This window comes from Muscardinus avellanarius (assembly GCF_963383645.1).
Source record: "Muscardinus avellanarius genome assembly, chromosome: 14".
NCBI lineage: Eukaryota > Metazoa > Chordata > Mammalia > Rodentia > Gliridae > Muscardinus > Muscardinus avellanarius.
The window spans coordinates 33,850,025-33,867,051 of NC_137800.1; positions in this window are offsets into that span (position 1 = coordinate 33,850,025).

Sequence of the window (17,027 nt, forward strand, 5' to 3'; positions counted from 1 at the left end):
TTTTAATGTTATTTAATTTGGGTTTAAGTTTACATGGCCGTATGTAGCTCGTGGCTAGTTCTAGGTTTTTTCTCATCTGCCATTTGGATGCTGATATTCAGAGCAACCTGGGAGCCACACCCGGCAGATGGCAGAGTCTGCGACATGGTGAAGTCCTGAATGACGGTGTGGAGCACATCACTCTAGCCACACCTGTTGTCGATCAGGAACTTTACGTGTGAGAGAAATCAACATCGGCTGTGTGAAGTCACTGAGATTCTGGGGTTTATCTATTGGAGCAGCTCCTATGACCCTGACAAGTCATGTCTGAACACTATTCTTCCAAGAAGCCTGGCAATGAGGATTTAAAGACATGTCTCCTGACTTCTAGGAGTCCCACTTAGGTCAACACCTGGTCCACAGGACACAACATTATCTGTGCAATGAATGATCACATAATTTTAATGTGTTGTTCTTGTTCTTTGGCTAAATTAGAAGCTCATTGAGGGAATAGACACCCCTCTCACTTGCTATGCTATGTATAGTGTTTATATGTTGCAAATTGCATTAATATAAAATTGTGATATGAATATATATATATATATATATATATATATATATGCTCTTCATCACTGATTCCGGACACACAACTAAAATTCTTAGCATCACTGAAATGATGGCATTTTTCTGCTATCTGGTGACCTGACTGCTGATAGCAGCCCTCAGTAGCTTCAGGATGGGGACTGTTCACCAGAGGACCAAGGCAGGATTAGAGTTGGGATTGTCAGCCTTCCTTCCCAACCTCAGGAAAGGAGTAAGAGGCTAAAGGTTAAGCTGATCACCAATGGCCAATAATGTAATCAATCATGACTGTATATAATAAAGAACCTCAAAAGACAAGGGCCCATGAGCATCAGGACAGCTGGACACATGGAGGTTCCTGGCAGGGTCAGATCCCTTCTCAGACCTGGCCCTATGCATCGCTTCCTCTCTGACCTTTCTCCTGTCTTATGCAAAGAAACCATTACATGTGTGTTCCTGGGTCATGTGAGCTACTGTTGCAAGGTAACTGAACCCACCGAGGGGCTGTGGGAGGCCCTGTCTGCAGCTGGTTGGTCAGAAGCAGGGGCAAGCAAACTCAAGCTTTTGGCAGGGATTGGCAGCTAAAGCAGGGCAGTCTTGGGGACCCCCAGCATGTGTGATCTGACTTCATCTCTAGTAAGACAGCGTCAGAATGGACTGGGAGCGGGGGCACCAGCTGGTGTCATTCGTGGAGTCCATCACTTGTTCATGGGTGGGAGGATTCCCTGCACTTTTGAGCTCACAGAAGCCTCCAAGGCAGACTGCTGCGGTGGAAGTGCAGAGGACAGAGGTTTGTTTTTTTATATACACAACTATGTATGTTACATATCATGACGAGCAAACATCAGGGACTCAGGAATGAATAGATGAATGAATGCGGGAATGAGTGACTCTGTGAGAGAATAGGGAGGCCGAGGCAGCAGCAGGTGCCAGAGGCCCTCCCCAGGGCTTTTCCTTGGTTTCTTGTCTCTCCCTCATCACTCCTCTCATTAAATGAGCCTCTCATTCGTCCTTTCTCTAAGCTATGGAAGTGCAGGTTTGATCGTGTCCCCTCAAAATTTATGCTAAAATCCTATCTCCCGGGGCCCTGAGAATGTGGCCTTTATTAGGAAATAGGCCTGTAAGAGATGCAATTAGCTAAGGGAAGATAATGTCACCCTGGTAAAGGGCATGCCCACAATCCACTATGACTGGTATCTTCATAGAAGATAGACAGACACGGAAGAAGGACACAAGGGCAAGATGAAGACAGATGGAATGATGTTTCCACAAGCCAAGGAATATCAAAGATTGCCAACACATCGCTGTTTGTTCTCACAGCCCTCAGAAGGGCCAGCCTGCTGATCCCATGCTGGGACTCTGGCTTCCAGAGCCCCGAGAGACAACGCATTGCTGTTGTTTAAGCCGCCTAGTGTGGTGCTTTGTTATGGTGGCTTAGGAAACAAATACAACCATTCTCTCTCTCTCTCTCTCTCTCTCTCTCTCTCTCTCTCTCTCTCTCTCTCTCTCTCTCTGTGTCATAGATTGGGGGGCAGGGAGAGAAGCTCTTGTGTAGCCGGGTGTGGTGGTGCACGCTTGTAATCCCCGCGCTTGGGAGGCAGAGACAGGAGGATCACGCAGGTTCGTAGTCAGCCTCGCTGGCTTAAGAGACCCTGTTTCCAAATAAGTTTAAAAAATATATAAAATAGGTCTGGGAGTGTAGCCCGGAGGTAGAAGGGCTTCCAGGAACCACAGTACCACAGAAAGAAAGAAAGAAAGAAAGAAAGAAAGAAAGAAAGAAAGAAAGAAAGAAAGAAAGAAAGAAAGAAAGAAAGAAAGAAAGAAAGAAGGAAAGAAAGAAAGAAAGAAAAGAACGAGCTCATGTGTTCTCCCAGGGCCTCCAGCTTCAAGGTCTGTCCTCAAGGCATGGCCAGAACTTATCCGGGATGCTCTGATTTCAAATATTCTATTCTGTTCCAGTACCCATAACTCTTACTTTGCAAGCTCCAAACTGCTCGTGTGTGTGTGTTTGACTAGGGACTGAAGGGATTGAACCCAGGAGCAGTCTACCTTCCAGCCTAATCTTATTTTATTTTATTTTTTATCTTGAAACAGGATCTTACTAAGTTGCAGAGGGCCTCACTAAGGTACTGAAGTTGGCTGTGACTGAACCTGAGATGCTCCTGTCTCAGCCTCCCAAGTACTGGGATTACCAGCATGCACCACCATGTCTAGCTGTCCCATTACTCTTTAGCTCAGAGAACACAGGCACAGCATTATTCTTCATCATCATCATCATCATCATCATCATCATCATCATCAAAAATATTAGGCAATTCCTATTTCAATTGTGCCAGGGGCTCACAGAGCAGATTTAAGAGACATGGCTCTCATTTTCTGGGACATTGAGTCTAAGGCCAGCATGTTGATACTGCAATGTCATTTATTTTAGTTTGCTACCTTATTCAATGAATAATTATTGAACACCTACTCTGCATTATGTGCTGTGGGATGTTTTGTGAAAGCTTTGAAAATTAGCAGAGAATAAAATAGAAGGGAGTTTGGTGTCATATTTTATTTCCATGCCTGCCTGTCTCCCAAGGAGATGCTGGGTAGAGGGCCATTTGCATGCACATCGTGGTAATTAGCCAAGGGCAGGTAAAGGCAGGAGAGCCCGCCATCCATCTCTTTCCCCACCCTGGTGCTCCCACCTTCCACAGCCTGTCTGCAGCCACATTAGGGCCCTGCAGGTGGCCCACTTCAGCCTGGTTGGTCCTAAGAAGCTGGGCCTGCTACTTTTTTGCAACTTGGAAGCCAAATGGAGAAAAATGCATCTTCCTACTGAAAGGATAGCTTCTCACCTGGCCGCCATACCAGCTACTGAGTTCTGGCAGAGCGTGGCAAGCACAGCCACCAGGAGCTGGATAGTTCTCACTTCGTGCCCTCATCCAAAGAGTGCTGCTCTAGCAAACCAGAAATGAAGCAGGCACACACTGCATGCCAGCTGACAGGCTTTACTAGACAACATGGCAAAAGCCACTGCTGCCACTGGGCTCCGGAGAACATCGGCTCCAGCACGCAACTTTACAGGTATCTTTCCAGTGTCCCACACACACCCCCAGCCTTCCCCGGGCGTCTGCATTCTGGACCCAGGGCCCAGGTCGCATGTCCCTGGGCCACGATGGCCACTCAGCCAGCTCTCTTCTCTGCAGAGGCCTCAGAAATTTCATCCTTTTGGCAAGAGCTAGTCCTACCTGTGGGATTTTCCCTAACCTCTGCAAAGTAGAGAAAAGCCAGGAGAGCAAGTCAATTTGAAACTAAAGCCAAAAAGCTTAACCTCCTCCCGGGAAAGCGTTCTCCCCTGGGACTGGCTTTCTGTGCCAAGTTCAGACAAGAAAAGCCAAGGCAGGAACAAAGGCCCCGGCCTGGGGCTGCCCTGTGGGGGCAGGTGGCTGGCCGCAGGCTCTGTGATGGCAGAACTGGGCCAGGCCGGTGCTCTTCCTCCAAGAAAGCGGTTTCAGTCGCCCCCGGGGACTCTGCTAGTCAGGACCTGGAAAGAACAAAAAGGTGAGGCCACTGTACAAGGAGCAGCACCCGGGCTCAAGCCACGCCAGGCTACCTTGTTGGATCATAACTTCCCCCTCTCTGAACCGGAGATCATCCTCCTAGTACTCAGATGTCTTTGGAAGCTTAGTGAATTGACAGTGATTAAATGCCGTGAAACCCAAAAATGCTAAACAGCACGTCTCATGAAAGTGTCATTGCTCCTGCCTTCCTTCCAGCCAGGATATCTAGATCTAATTCAAGATTAGTCACTAATTTTAGCATGTGGTCTAGGTTTATTTTTTGTTGTTGTTGTTTTGTTTGTTTGTTTGTTTGTTTTTTCTCTGCAATGCTAAAAAGACTGCCTTCTGATTCTTGCTCTTTGGATGGACTGATTTGGGCAATTGTTTTACTCAGTGTTCTCCCTCCGGCCCCAGGCCATTGCCCATGCTGTTCCTCCCCCTGCAGAGCCCTTCCCTGTTTGCTTTCACTTCCTTTCCTGGCTCACTCGGGCCTACCCTTCAGCCAGGAAGCCCTCCCTGGCCCCTGGCCATCCCCGCCCCGCCGCCAGCCTGAGCGCAGTTCCCCTCCTCCGTGCCCATGTCCTTCCCACAGGACTCTTGACTGTGCTGTGATGTGGTTGTCTCCTTCCCTAAAGCCTGCAGAGAGGGCAGGAATATGGCTTTGCCCCCCCCAACCCCCCCACTCCCGCCCAACAGCTAGCGTCGTGTCAGGCACCCAGAAAGTTCAGTAAATACCTGGTGATCAAAGAATTGCATATTGTAATTTAATATACAGAGGTTAATCCAAGAGGGAATAAGCCCCTCTATTTTATGAATCTGCTATGAAACCAAAGCCCTCAGCTTTTTAGTGCATATGGGCTGCTTTCAGGGAATGGATAACCAATTTCCAGGTGCTCCACATCCAAACCAGGCAGCATCCTGCAGGGTCTTCCCCTGACCCCCTGGTGCAACTGGCTTCTGCTGAACAAAAGAAAGGTCCTCCTCCCACCCAGCCTGGATTGCCTCCAGATTTAAAATGGCCAAAAAAGGACACCAAAAAGGGACAGTTCCAGAATGAGTCACTCTTGAGGACACACCGAGATGCAAGGCAAGCAGAGCATCAGAGAGACGCTGAGGACGCCAGGAACAGCTCTCCTTGGCCATCTGCCCTGGATCTGCACCTGGTCCACCGCTCTCCACCTGCGCCACACGCCTGCTGTGTCAGGCTTCAGGTGCACACCCCAGAAGGTTTTGTGGGGACTCGAGCTTCTGAGGATAGTAGGATAGATATGGCCGCCAGGACCGGCTCTGCTACTTGAGTGACTCAGAGGGTACTTCTATTAAATCTGTAGCTCCAGGGGATGATGATGACGATGATGAAGACGATGATGATATTAATTGTACATTTTAGTGGAGTTCAGTGGGATACTCCAATACATATATTATGTACTAATCAAAACCCAAACCCCTTCCCGACCTCTGGGAATCACTGTTATGAGCTGCGCGTGGTGGCACATGCTTGTAATCCCAGTACTTCAGAGGTTGAGACAGGAGGATCGCAGATTTGAAACCAGCCTTAGCGACTTAGTGAGACTCTTTCAAAATAAAGAATAAAAATAAGGTTGAGGGTGTAGCTCAGAGGTAGAACACCTTGGGCTCAATTCCTAGTACTAACAAAAAATAGATTAATTAATTAATTAATTACTCACTGTTTTGCATTCAGACAGATCTACTTTTTAAGCCTCCATAAATGAGCAAGAACATGTGGTACTTATCATTCTGTGTGAGGCTTATTTCACTTAACATAATGTTCCTAATTCCATCCATTTTCCTGTAGAGTATAGTATTTATTTTTTATTTTTTATTTTTGGTGGTACTGGGGTTCCTGGAAGCCCTTCTAACTCCGGGCTACACTCCCAGACCTATTTTTACATTTTTATTTGGAAACAGGGTCTCCTAAGCCAGCGCACGCGGCTGGCTTCGAACCTGCGCCATCCTCCTGTCTCTGCCTCCCAAGCACGGGGATTACAAGCGTGCGCCACCACGCCCGGCCAGAGTATAGAATTTCATATTCTATGGCTAAATAATATTTCACTGCATACATAGACCACATTTTCTTTATCCATTCATACTTGGAATAGATATCTTACCATATCTTAGCTATTGTGAATAGTTCCACAATGAACATGGGCATGGAGGTATCTCCTTGCCATACTGACTTACTTTTTCTTGGCTGTGTAACTAGGAGTGAGATTGCTGGATCATATAGCAGATCTATTTTTAGTTTTCTGAGGAATTGCCATACTGGTTTTCATAATGGCTGTCTAAGATTTTAACAAAATTTATATTTGAAGGACAGAAATTGTTACAGTTTAGGTTTGAAATGTTCCCCCCAAAAGCATGTTAAAAGCATGTCCCCAATACAGCAAGGTTAAGAGGTAGAGTTGGCAAGAGGAACTGGGAACTGAGGGTGTGGCCTTGGGGTTTGTGTCTGACCCTGGGCTCCTCTTCTCCCTCTCTCTGTTTACAGTTGCATTTGGGGGACTGAGGAGGTACTGAGGATTCGGCCCAGGGGCACTGTACCACTGAGCTACATTCCCAGCCCTTCTTATTTTTTATTTTTGAAAAAGAGCCTCACTAGGTTACCACATGCTGGCCTCAATCCTCCTGCCTCATCCTCCAGAGCTGCTGGGATTATGAGCATGTACCACCTCTCCTGGCTGTGAAAGGCATTTTTTTTTTTTTTTTTTTTTTTTTTTTTGGTGGTAATGGGGTTCCTGGAAGCCCTTCTACCTCCGGGCTACATTCCCAGACCTATTTTTTTATGCTTTTTTATTTGGAAACAGGGTCTCTTAAACCAGTGAGGCTGGCTCCCAACCTGCGCGATCCTCCTGTCTCTGCCTCCCAAGCGCGGGGATTACAAGCGTGCACCACCACACCCGGCTGTGAAAGGCATTTTAAAAAGGAAAAGAATGGTGTTAGAAAGGTCAGGGAAGGAATTTTGAGACCACAGAGAGGGTGAGCAAGAGAAATCAAAGTGCCTGGGAATTGTTTTTTAATTTGGTGCGTCGTAATTATGCATCACATTGGGGTGTACTGTGATGGAAACATACTTGCGCACAGCTCCTGGGGCATGTCCCTCCGAGTGGCGCCCCCTCCTTCCTCCCCATCCACGTCTTTGAGATTGGAATTGGACTTGTTTTAACATCGGTAGTGCTATGCATCTCCACTCTTCTGCCTGATATTACTCTTATTTCCAAATTTCTCTCTAGCCTCCACATATAAAAGATGTATCTATTTGTTTGGGGGGAGACTGGCCAATCTTGCTTAGTACAATATTCTCGATATTCAGAGAGAAATAAATATTCAGAAAAGTGAACAAGTGAAATCAAAGCAACTGGGAAATCTTAAAAACCAAGAAACACAAACTAGCAAGAATATAAATGAGTTGTTTCTTTAAAAGAAAAAACAAACTTGTGAGATATAAATATTCAGAAAGGATGAAGAAAGGAAATCAAAGTAACTGTGAAATCTTAAAGGCTAAGGAACACAAACCAGCAACAACAACCATAATAAATTAGTTGTTTCTTTTAAAGAAAAAAAATTGTGAGAAGCTAGACTGTACCTGTGCAGTATATTGAGGAGCTAAATGAATGATGTGTGTATGTCTCCTGCTATCATCTAACACTCCATTAAGATGTATGACTATAATGCACCAATAAAAATTAAAAAATTTTTTTTCAATTTTCGGATTATATGTTGTACTGTAGTTCTACAGGTATTTCCCTCAACATAAGGGAAATTGGGTAAAGAATGGAGGGGAAGTCCTCTGTGAGATTTCTTACAACTACATGTGCATCTCCATTCAAGACTTCTTGTTTTAAGCAAGCTGGGGCCTGGGGAAGGCCTGCCACATGCCCTCTGACCTTAGCAGGTCCACCAGAGTATGGAGATGTGTCTCATTGGTGCTTTCAAAGGCATGAGCCAGAATTTCCTCTTCTTCTGCTTTTTTGTTGCATCTTTAATTCTATATGTTCCATTAACTTCTTTTTTTTTGGTGCATTATATTCATACATCATATTGGGGTAAAAAAATAAAAATAAAAATAATTAAGTAAAAAAGGAGACTAAGCTTTGATGGGAAAAAAATTTCAGCTTTATTTTCACTAACCTGTTGCTATAACTTAGTATTATAATCTTTAATTATAAGTGTGGCCACCAAACCACTTTTGTATGAGCAGCTACTTTGGCTTGTTCGTAGTAGAAATCAAAGCTACTTTTATATCTCATTACGAGCTGCTAGAACTATCTTGAAATATTATTTATCCTTACCACTACTTCAAAATGATGGTGGTTATTAAACCCTCTGTGATAGATCCTCTTATTTAATTCATTAATTATAAAGCATATATATTACTACTCTATCATAAATGAGCCTTAAAATATTTTGATAATTATATAACAATATAATTGGTTCCTATTGTAAGCCTATATTCTTTACTTCATGTATTTAAGAATATGCTTCTGAAAAGGGATGAACAGATTGCCAAAGGAGCAAAAAAATTTTCAAGAGTCCCTGCTTACTGGGTATGGTGGTCCAGGCTTGTAATCCCAGTACTTGGGTGGCTGAGACAGGAGGATTGCAGTTTCAAGGCCAGCCTCAGCTACTTAGCGAGGTCCTCTGCAACTTAATAAGATCCTGTTTCAAAATAAAGAATAAAAAAAAAATATAGGGCTGGGGTGTACCTCGGAGGTAAAATGTCTCTGAGTTCAATCCCTAATACCTAAAAAAAAAAAAAAAAGTACCTGCTTTAAAACACACTCCAGCTGGGTGTGGTAGCACATGCCTGTAATCTCTGATAAATCTCAGAGGATCACAGGTTCAAGGACATCAGACTATAGAGACCTGGTTTCAAAAATAAAAAATAGGGCTGTGAGTACTGCTCAGAGGTAGAATGCCCCTGGGTTCAATCCCCAGTATCACACATAAAAAAGCAAAGAAAACCACACTCCAGAGTGGGTGTGGTGGTGCACAGCTGTAGTCAAAGTACTAGGGAGGCCAAGACAGGTTCTAAGCCAGCCTTAACAGTTTAGCAAGGCCTTTTAAAGCAACTTAGACCATTTCCAAATAAAAAATTAAAAGTAGGGCTGGAATATAGCTTGGAGATAGGATGCCCCTAGATTCAATCCCAACAACACACACACACACACACACACACACACACACACACACACACACACAGTCCAAACTTTTTATGGGGCAGCAGGCTGCAGTGGCTAAGGGGAGAGAAACAATCACCTGCACCTAAGAAATAGTATGGGTCAGGAGGATCTCAAGTTCAAGGCCAGCTTGGGCAACTCAGTGAGAGATGTCTAAAAAAACAAGGAAGCCAGGCATGGTGGCGCGCGCCCATGTTTGGGAGGCTGAGACGGGAGGATGGCACAGGTTCGAAGCCAGCCTCAGCTATTTAGTGAGGCTCTCAGCAACTTAGTGAGACCCTGTTTCCAAATAAAATATAAAATAGGTCTGGGAGTATAGCCTGGAGGTAGAAAACCTCTGGGATCTACCTCCAGTACCACCAAAAAAAAAAAGAAAAAAGAAAAAAGAAAAAAAATGAAAGATAAAGAAAAGGTTCAGGGGTGTTGTTCACTGGTAGTGTGCTCCCTGAGTTCAACCATAAGAAAGAGGAAAGAAAGGAAGGAAGAAAGGAAGGAAGAAAGGAAGGAAGGAAGGAAGGAAGGAAACACCCCCCACCCCACCCCCCAAGAGACCTGCCTTTACACTCTGGGTCTAGAGATAGGAGCCTCCATCCCTGGGTTAAACAAGTGGCCCAGCCTCAAACCGAAGCTTGCCACACCCTGAGACTCCAGCCCTGGGCAAGCCAAATCCCAGAGCCCCAGGTTTCTCACAGAACCTCAGGTGCCGCACAGTGTCATACCCAGCGAGGGCTTTGGTGACAGATGAGCTTGAATGCCACTGCAGGGCCAGCCCCCCTTCATGTTTGGGAGATCAGCATCCGAGGTAACTGAAAACTAACAGCACCTTCATCCTCATACCAGGAAAGGAGCCATAAAGTCTCTGGTAGTCAGAAAGCCTGGGCCCAGCCCAATGCCTCATTGTGCCCAGCAGCATGAATTAGCTGCTTAAACATAGTAATACTGTAGTCATTTTATTCCCACTAGTTTCCTGCTTGGGGAAAATTCATTGTTTGAGGAGGAGGGGGGACAAGGGGAAGCCATTTTTCTCAGGCAGCCGCGGGGGAGCCATGGGCGGCTGTGAACCTGGAGGTGAGGCCCGGGCGCTGGCTCCCCATGGGGCCTAGGGAGAGTGGAATAAGCATTTCCCAGTCCCAGTCCCCTCATCCATAAAACAGCGCCCGGCCGCCAGAGATCAGGAGGACAGAAAAGGCCACCAGCGTGGGGTCCTTTCCTCCCTTCACAATAAAAGAGAAGAATTCTTCACCGAGGAAGGCAGTAAGAAACGGCTTCTCAGCAGAGGGAATAAGAAAAACACTGCAGAGTTCATGAAAGCATAGGCTTCACAGGAGCGAAGCTTGTCTTTCCCTTTCTCTTTCTGAGGCTGTCAAATCGGAAGTTCCCCGTCAGAGCTACCCGCCATTCTCTGCTGCCAGAAGCCTTCCGAGTTGTCTTCTTTAGAATCGGTCAGACCCAAGTGAACAGCTCAGTATTTACTAACACCACAAAGCAGAAAATCTGTTCAAGGAGACAGAACTGAGCAGAGGCTCTTTTCAGGGGCTCAGAAGCAAATCAGAGCCCACCAGAGCTGCCCAGATGGAGGGGGAGGCTCAGAGGTCCAGGCTTGTCCAGGTGGAGGGTGTGAGCGTGTCAAACTGCCCCCCCCCCCCGATTTAAGGCACCAAATCTGCCAGCTTTTTGCCTCCACTGACAAATATGACATGTTCTTAATTAGTCATCAGGAACGGAGGGTTTTTTTTGTCTTTTCTTTTTGTGAGTGGCACTGAAGATTGAATCTAGGGGCATTCTACCCCTGAGCTATACCTTCAGCCCTATTTTATTTCTTTATTTTGAAACAGGGTCTCACTAGATTGGTAAGAGTGTCACTCCTTGCTAAAGCTGCCCTCAAACCTGTTATCCTCCTGTCCCAGCCTCCCAAGTACTGAGATTACAGGTGTGTACTCCCACGCCCAGCTTCTTGGCATTTCAAAGTGTGAATTTGTGGTAAATATTGGACAGGTCCTTTGGCTTCTTTTAGTTTTTCTTAACATTTAGAGGAAAGTAATTTTCACAAATCCTGATCTTTGCTCCCACTGGAAAGCCCTTTGCTTTTCAACATGGTTTTGGGCCTGAGCCTCTGCTGGGCCTCTGCTCATCCTGGGTCAACTCCTCCTAACCTGGCTACAGACATCTCTGAGCCAATATGAATGCCCTTTCTGTTCTCAATACGGATGAGCTAATTTTTCTCCACCTTTCAGTGTCTTATGAAGCATCTTTTGTTTGACTGCTTTATTTTTAATACTTTGCAAAGAGGATCATGGGGTGTGTGTGTGTGTGTGTGTGTGTGTGTGTGTGTGTGTGTTTCTGGGGGTCAAATCCAGGGCCTCATGCCTGGCAGGCAAGCTGGCCACCGGCCTCTCTTTGAACATTTCTGGGAATGGCCCTTGGTCATTTGACCTACGTTGTTTGGAAATAAAGTTTTACTTTTCTTCGGGATTCGGAATCTTTGCCTCCTCTGCAAAGCAAGTTCTGGGTTTATATATTTAGAGCAGGAAGATGTCTTTATTTTCATTTGAAAGCTTCTATTTTGGTTTCCCTTGGCTCTGTGAGAGACTGAGTTGCTAGAAAGATTAGACATGATATGTTAAGCTTTATTGTTTCTTATTATTATCTCAGTTTGTTGTTATTTCCCATGATTCTCTCTTTTTAAAAAAGTATTTACCTATACAGTTGTGTAGCACTGTACTTGGTAGCACAGTGTACCTGCTACTCAAAAGGCAGGGAGATCACCAGTTTGAGGCCAGCCTTGGCAACTTAGCAAGACTCTGTCTTAAAATAAATTTTTAAGAAAGGTCTGTGATTGCAGTTCGGTGGTAGAGAACTTGCCGAGCATGTATAAGGCCCTAAGGTAAATCTCCAGTACCACACACACATAAAAGCCTTCATTAACATAGAGCTCACATCATTGTAGAGTCTCCATCTTGTGAAGATGTGTTATTTTTCAGATCCCTTTGCTGACCAGAAATTCCCAAATAGTGCTCAAACACACCCTTCCCTCTGCTTACTGAAATGTCTCCAATGACTTGCCTAGGATGTACCTGAAAAGCCCCTAGCTATTCTGTCCCTCTGCTTACAGATAATTCCCATTGTCCTACTTAACCCAGCTCTGTCAACCCAACTAACTCTCCCTGAACAACTACCCTAGCAATGGCTGACGCCTATTCTCCCTTGACCCATGGACTCTCCCCTTCCACAACCTATATAAGCTTCTAGTCTGCAAGTGAACATAGGCTCCATCTTTCACTGGTGACTCCCTTCCACAGGTTTTATCCCAATAAATCCTGTACCACTGTAGAGCCATCTCCTGTCTCCTTCCTCCCCAGACTTTTCACATTCCATACAATTTATCTGTTTAAATAGTATGATTTAAATGCCCTTACTATATTCAGAGTTGTGAAGCCATCACCAAAGTAAAGTTTAGAACATTTTCATTACTCCAAAAAGAAGCTCAAAAAAAAAAAAAGAAAGAAAGAAAGAAAAAAAGAAAGAAAAAAAGTAAGAAGGCAATCGTCAATCTCTTTCTTCCTCTATGGATTTGCTCCTCTTTGGGGCATTTCGTAAAAATGGAATCATACATGTGGGTCTTTTATATCTGGTTTCATTTGCTTAGTATAGTTTTCAAAGTTCTTCCATAGTAGAGCATGTATCAGTAATTTGTTCCTTTTTTGCCAGATGATATTTTATGCACAGGACACATTTTACTTATCCATTCATCAGCTGATGAACATTTGGGCATCCACTTTTGAGCCATTATGTATAATGTTGCTGTGGTTAGATAACCTAGGAGTAGAATAATTGGGTCATTTCCTAGTTTTGGGAATTACATTTCTCTGGAATTTTGTGAGATCATTCTCACCCATTGTTCATTCTACTCGGGTATTTATTTATTTATTTACATTGGGAATTGAAACCAGGGTATTCTATTTCTGAGTTATATCCCCAGACCTACTTTATTTTTTTTAGCTTATTTTTTTTAAAAGGGGTTCTCTTTTTTTGTCTTTTCTGGAACCGAGGATCAAACCCAGAGCGCCACACCTGCAAAGCAGGCGCTTTGCCACTGGGCTACATCCCAGCTCCTATTTATTTATTTTTTTAAACAGGGTCTCAATATGTAGCTGAGAACCTCATTAAGTTGCTAAGGCTAGATTCAAAGCTTCAATCCTCCCATCTCAGCCTCTTAGGTACTGGGATTACAGGCATGTGCCACCACACCCAGCTTTGGGAGCTTTTATTAAAGAAGCACCTAACACCAGGCATGGTGGCTCAGACTTGTAATCCCTACGCTTGGAAGGCTGAGACAGGAGGATCGTGCAGGTTGAAGTTGGAGAGCATAGGGATAAAGGGAACCTGAGCCAGGATCCCAACGGGCCAAGAAGAGAGAATGATGTCTCTTCCTATTTCCTCTTCTTAGGAAGGAGTTTCCCTGTGTTCGGTCACAGTGTGTGTGTGTGTGTGTGTGTGTGTGTGTGTGTGTGTGTAGTGTAGGGGTGCTGGAAAGGAGGCTGGAAGAAGCGCTTCCCCCCCCCAGCATGAGAAGTTAAGAGTTGGGGGGAGACCAGAATTCCCTTGAATTGTGTCTCGATGCAATATAAGTATAAAGATCGCCTTGTATTCTCTTTGCCTTCTAAAAGCCATTATTATGTTAGAAGAAAAGGAAGAAATTCAGGTACAGAAAATGTGTTTTAATAGCCTATGCGATGGTGCTTGGTGAGTCTTGGTTCTAAAGGTACCAAACAAGGAAGCCAAAGTTCTCAAACTGCTGCATACTTTGACAAGGAAAATCTATTTTTGTCTTCCAATCTACATTTATGACCTAAGTCAGGTAAATACACCTGATTTACTTCTTTAACTAATTTTTTTTATGCAGACAGTCTGTTATGCACTGTGGTTTCAGATGTGCAATAGAAGTAAGGTAGGATTGGAAACAAAATGAAGATCCATAAGCCCAGCTGCCCAGGTTGCAGGATTCAAGAACCAGGGTAGGAGACCCACCAGGTCAAAGCCTCTAATCTCCAGCTTGCTGGCCAAGGTCTTTGTCCTCCCTGTGCTGCCCCAGCTGCAAGCAACATGGGCCCCGATCCCCATATCTCTGAGCCAGATCAGCACTTCCCCTCCGGCCTGGGGAACAAGGCCATACTAATCTGCTCTCCAGGCAGATTCCTCAGAGATAAGCCTGGCCCAGCCAAGGTGGGTGGGAAACGCAGCCCTGGGGAACGAGCACATACCATAAGGGAGATAAGCAGTCCTTAGCAGGCTCTGACGTGTGTGGATGCATGTTTTAAAATTATTGGTTGTACTTGTTTGTCCTTGTATCTGATTGGTTGCATTCTAAGATTGGCGGGCTCGGATTTTGGCGGGCTCTGACATGTGTGTAACCACTCCCTCCTGGGGCTATAAAGTCAGACTTTGGAGTGAGCTCTGGGTCGAAACTCAACCAATGTGTCTGGGTCTCGACCCCTGGCTTGCCGGGACAGAGCTGCAGCACAATAAACCTCGCTTGCATTTTACATCTTTGTGAGTCCTTTGTTATTTGGGTTGATGGGCGATTCTCAGACCCTTCAGTAGTTACTGGGGATGGAACCCAGCGGCATTTTACCTCTGAGCTCCAGCTACAGCCCTGTTTTATTTTATTTTGAAACAGGGTTTCACTAGTGATAAGTAAAATAAAAAATTAATGCGAGTAAAATAAAAATAATGTGAGTACGGCGGAGTGATTTCCCTGCTCAATCGTTCGGAAACGGAGGTTAAGAGATAGGGAAGAACGTCTTCATTCCTTCTCAAAACCGGAGGATGACCTGGTCATCCGCAGGGTGGTCCCAGTGGACCAGGGGACAATGGGTCACCAAGCGCTTGGATTTTGGGGTCCCAGTGGACCGGAAGACCCAAGTCCAGAACCTGCTAACCAAGGGAAGGAGGCAGTTTACTGGAGTGAAGTGTTGCCAGCCAGTGCTGGCTGCGACAGAAGCGCTGAGAAGCTGCTGGGGGTGCGGTGGAGCTGGGGCATGCAGATGCTGGTGGCTGGTGTGGATGGCACTGACGGCTGGCGCAGGCGGGATCAAACGGTGGCACGCAGGCGGCATGGCTTGTCCAGTTTGCGGCGTGGAGACAAAATGGCTTCCAGGCATGCGGCAGTCGCTGAGGCTGGGCCCCGAGAAGCACCGCCAGTGAGCCTGGCTTGGGCGGGCGAAACGGAGCAGCAGTAGCGAGTAGAGCTACACCTGGCGCGGGTGACTGTGGCAGACACCGAAGCCGGCTGTGCGCAGCCCAATGAGCCTGGCTCGGGGGCGGGCGGGGCAAATCGGCCAGAGGTCCCGGCGGTGACTGGAGCGCCGAGCTGGAACGGTGGTTTTAGGAAGTCCAAGTGGCAGGCAGAGGTCCTGGCCCGTGCAGGAGGTCGGCAAGCAGAGCAGGTGCCAGCATCACCCAAGGAGCCTGACTCCGGGCGGGTGGAACTGGCAGCTTGGCGGCCGGCGGAGCCTGCACGCCCCGGCAGTGGTGGCTGCGGCCGCGGTGGCAGTGGAAGATGGCCACCGGCGCTCCGGAAGAGAGCACATGGGCAGGAAAAGATGGCCACCGGCTCTCAGCAGAGCGCAGGGCTGGAAAGATGGCTGCAGACTCTCAGCAGAGCGCAGGATCAGAAAGATGGCCACCGGCTCTCAGCAGAGCGTGGGGCCGAAAAGATGGCCGTGAGCTCTCAGCAGAGCTCAGGGCTGGAAAGATGGCCACCGGCTCTCAGCAGAGCTCGGGGCCGAAAAGATGGCTGCAAGCTCTCAGCAGAGCTCGGGGCTGGAAAGATGGCCACGGACTCTCAGCAGAGCCTGGGGCGGGAAGAAGGCCGCCGGCTCTCCCGGAGAGCGCGGGGCTGGGGAAGAAGGCTTACGGTCCGGGCAGGCACGGGGTGGCAGCGGCGGCAGTGGTGGGAGCAACGCCTGCAAGCGGAGCGCTGGTGTTGGACCTCACAGTCGAGCTGCTGGTGGGTCGGAGAGTCCGGGGCTCAAAAAGAGAGTAAAATAAAAAGAGAAAAAAGGAAAAAAAAAGGAAAAAAAGAAAAAAATGGGAAGGGACCCAAGAGTTCTCCCGGTTCGGCACCAAATGATAAGTAAAATAAAAAATTAATGCGAGTAAAATAAAAAATAATGTGAATATGGCGGAGTGTGAAAAACACGAGAGAGGTCCGGTACACATGGCATGTAAAGTTTTAATGGCACGGCTCTCCCGGGGATCAGGGCGAGGCACTGTGGGGCCCGCGTGCCTGTCCGAAGCTTGAGGACGTGGGCTCTCCTTTTCAAGGTATGCATCTCCTGAGAGGAGGGTTTACTCGCGGGAACGCCCAATTCTCGCGGGGGTTTCAGCCCCTCCCTTGCCCTGCAGAGGTCATGTGACACAAAGTCACATGAGTGCAGGACCCAACTTATCAACTAGATTGATAAGTATCTCACTACTTACTGAAACTGTCCTTGAACCCATGATCCTCCTGTCTCCGCCTCCCAAGTAGTAGGACTACAGGTGTGCACCACGCCTGGCTTGAACAGGAAGTTAAATATGGGAAGCAGCCAATTTGTAAGCTCAGAATCTGTCCCAGACAGTCTGTCTCCATGTTGCCTGCTGCCATGGACCCTGCCCCTGGGAGGGCCAGCCGTACAGCTTCGCATGCTTGCTGGCAAGTTATCTACATGGTCTGCCAGAA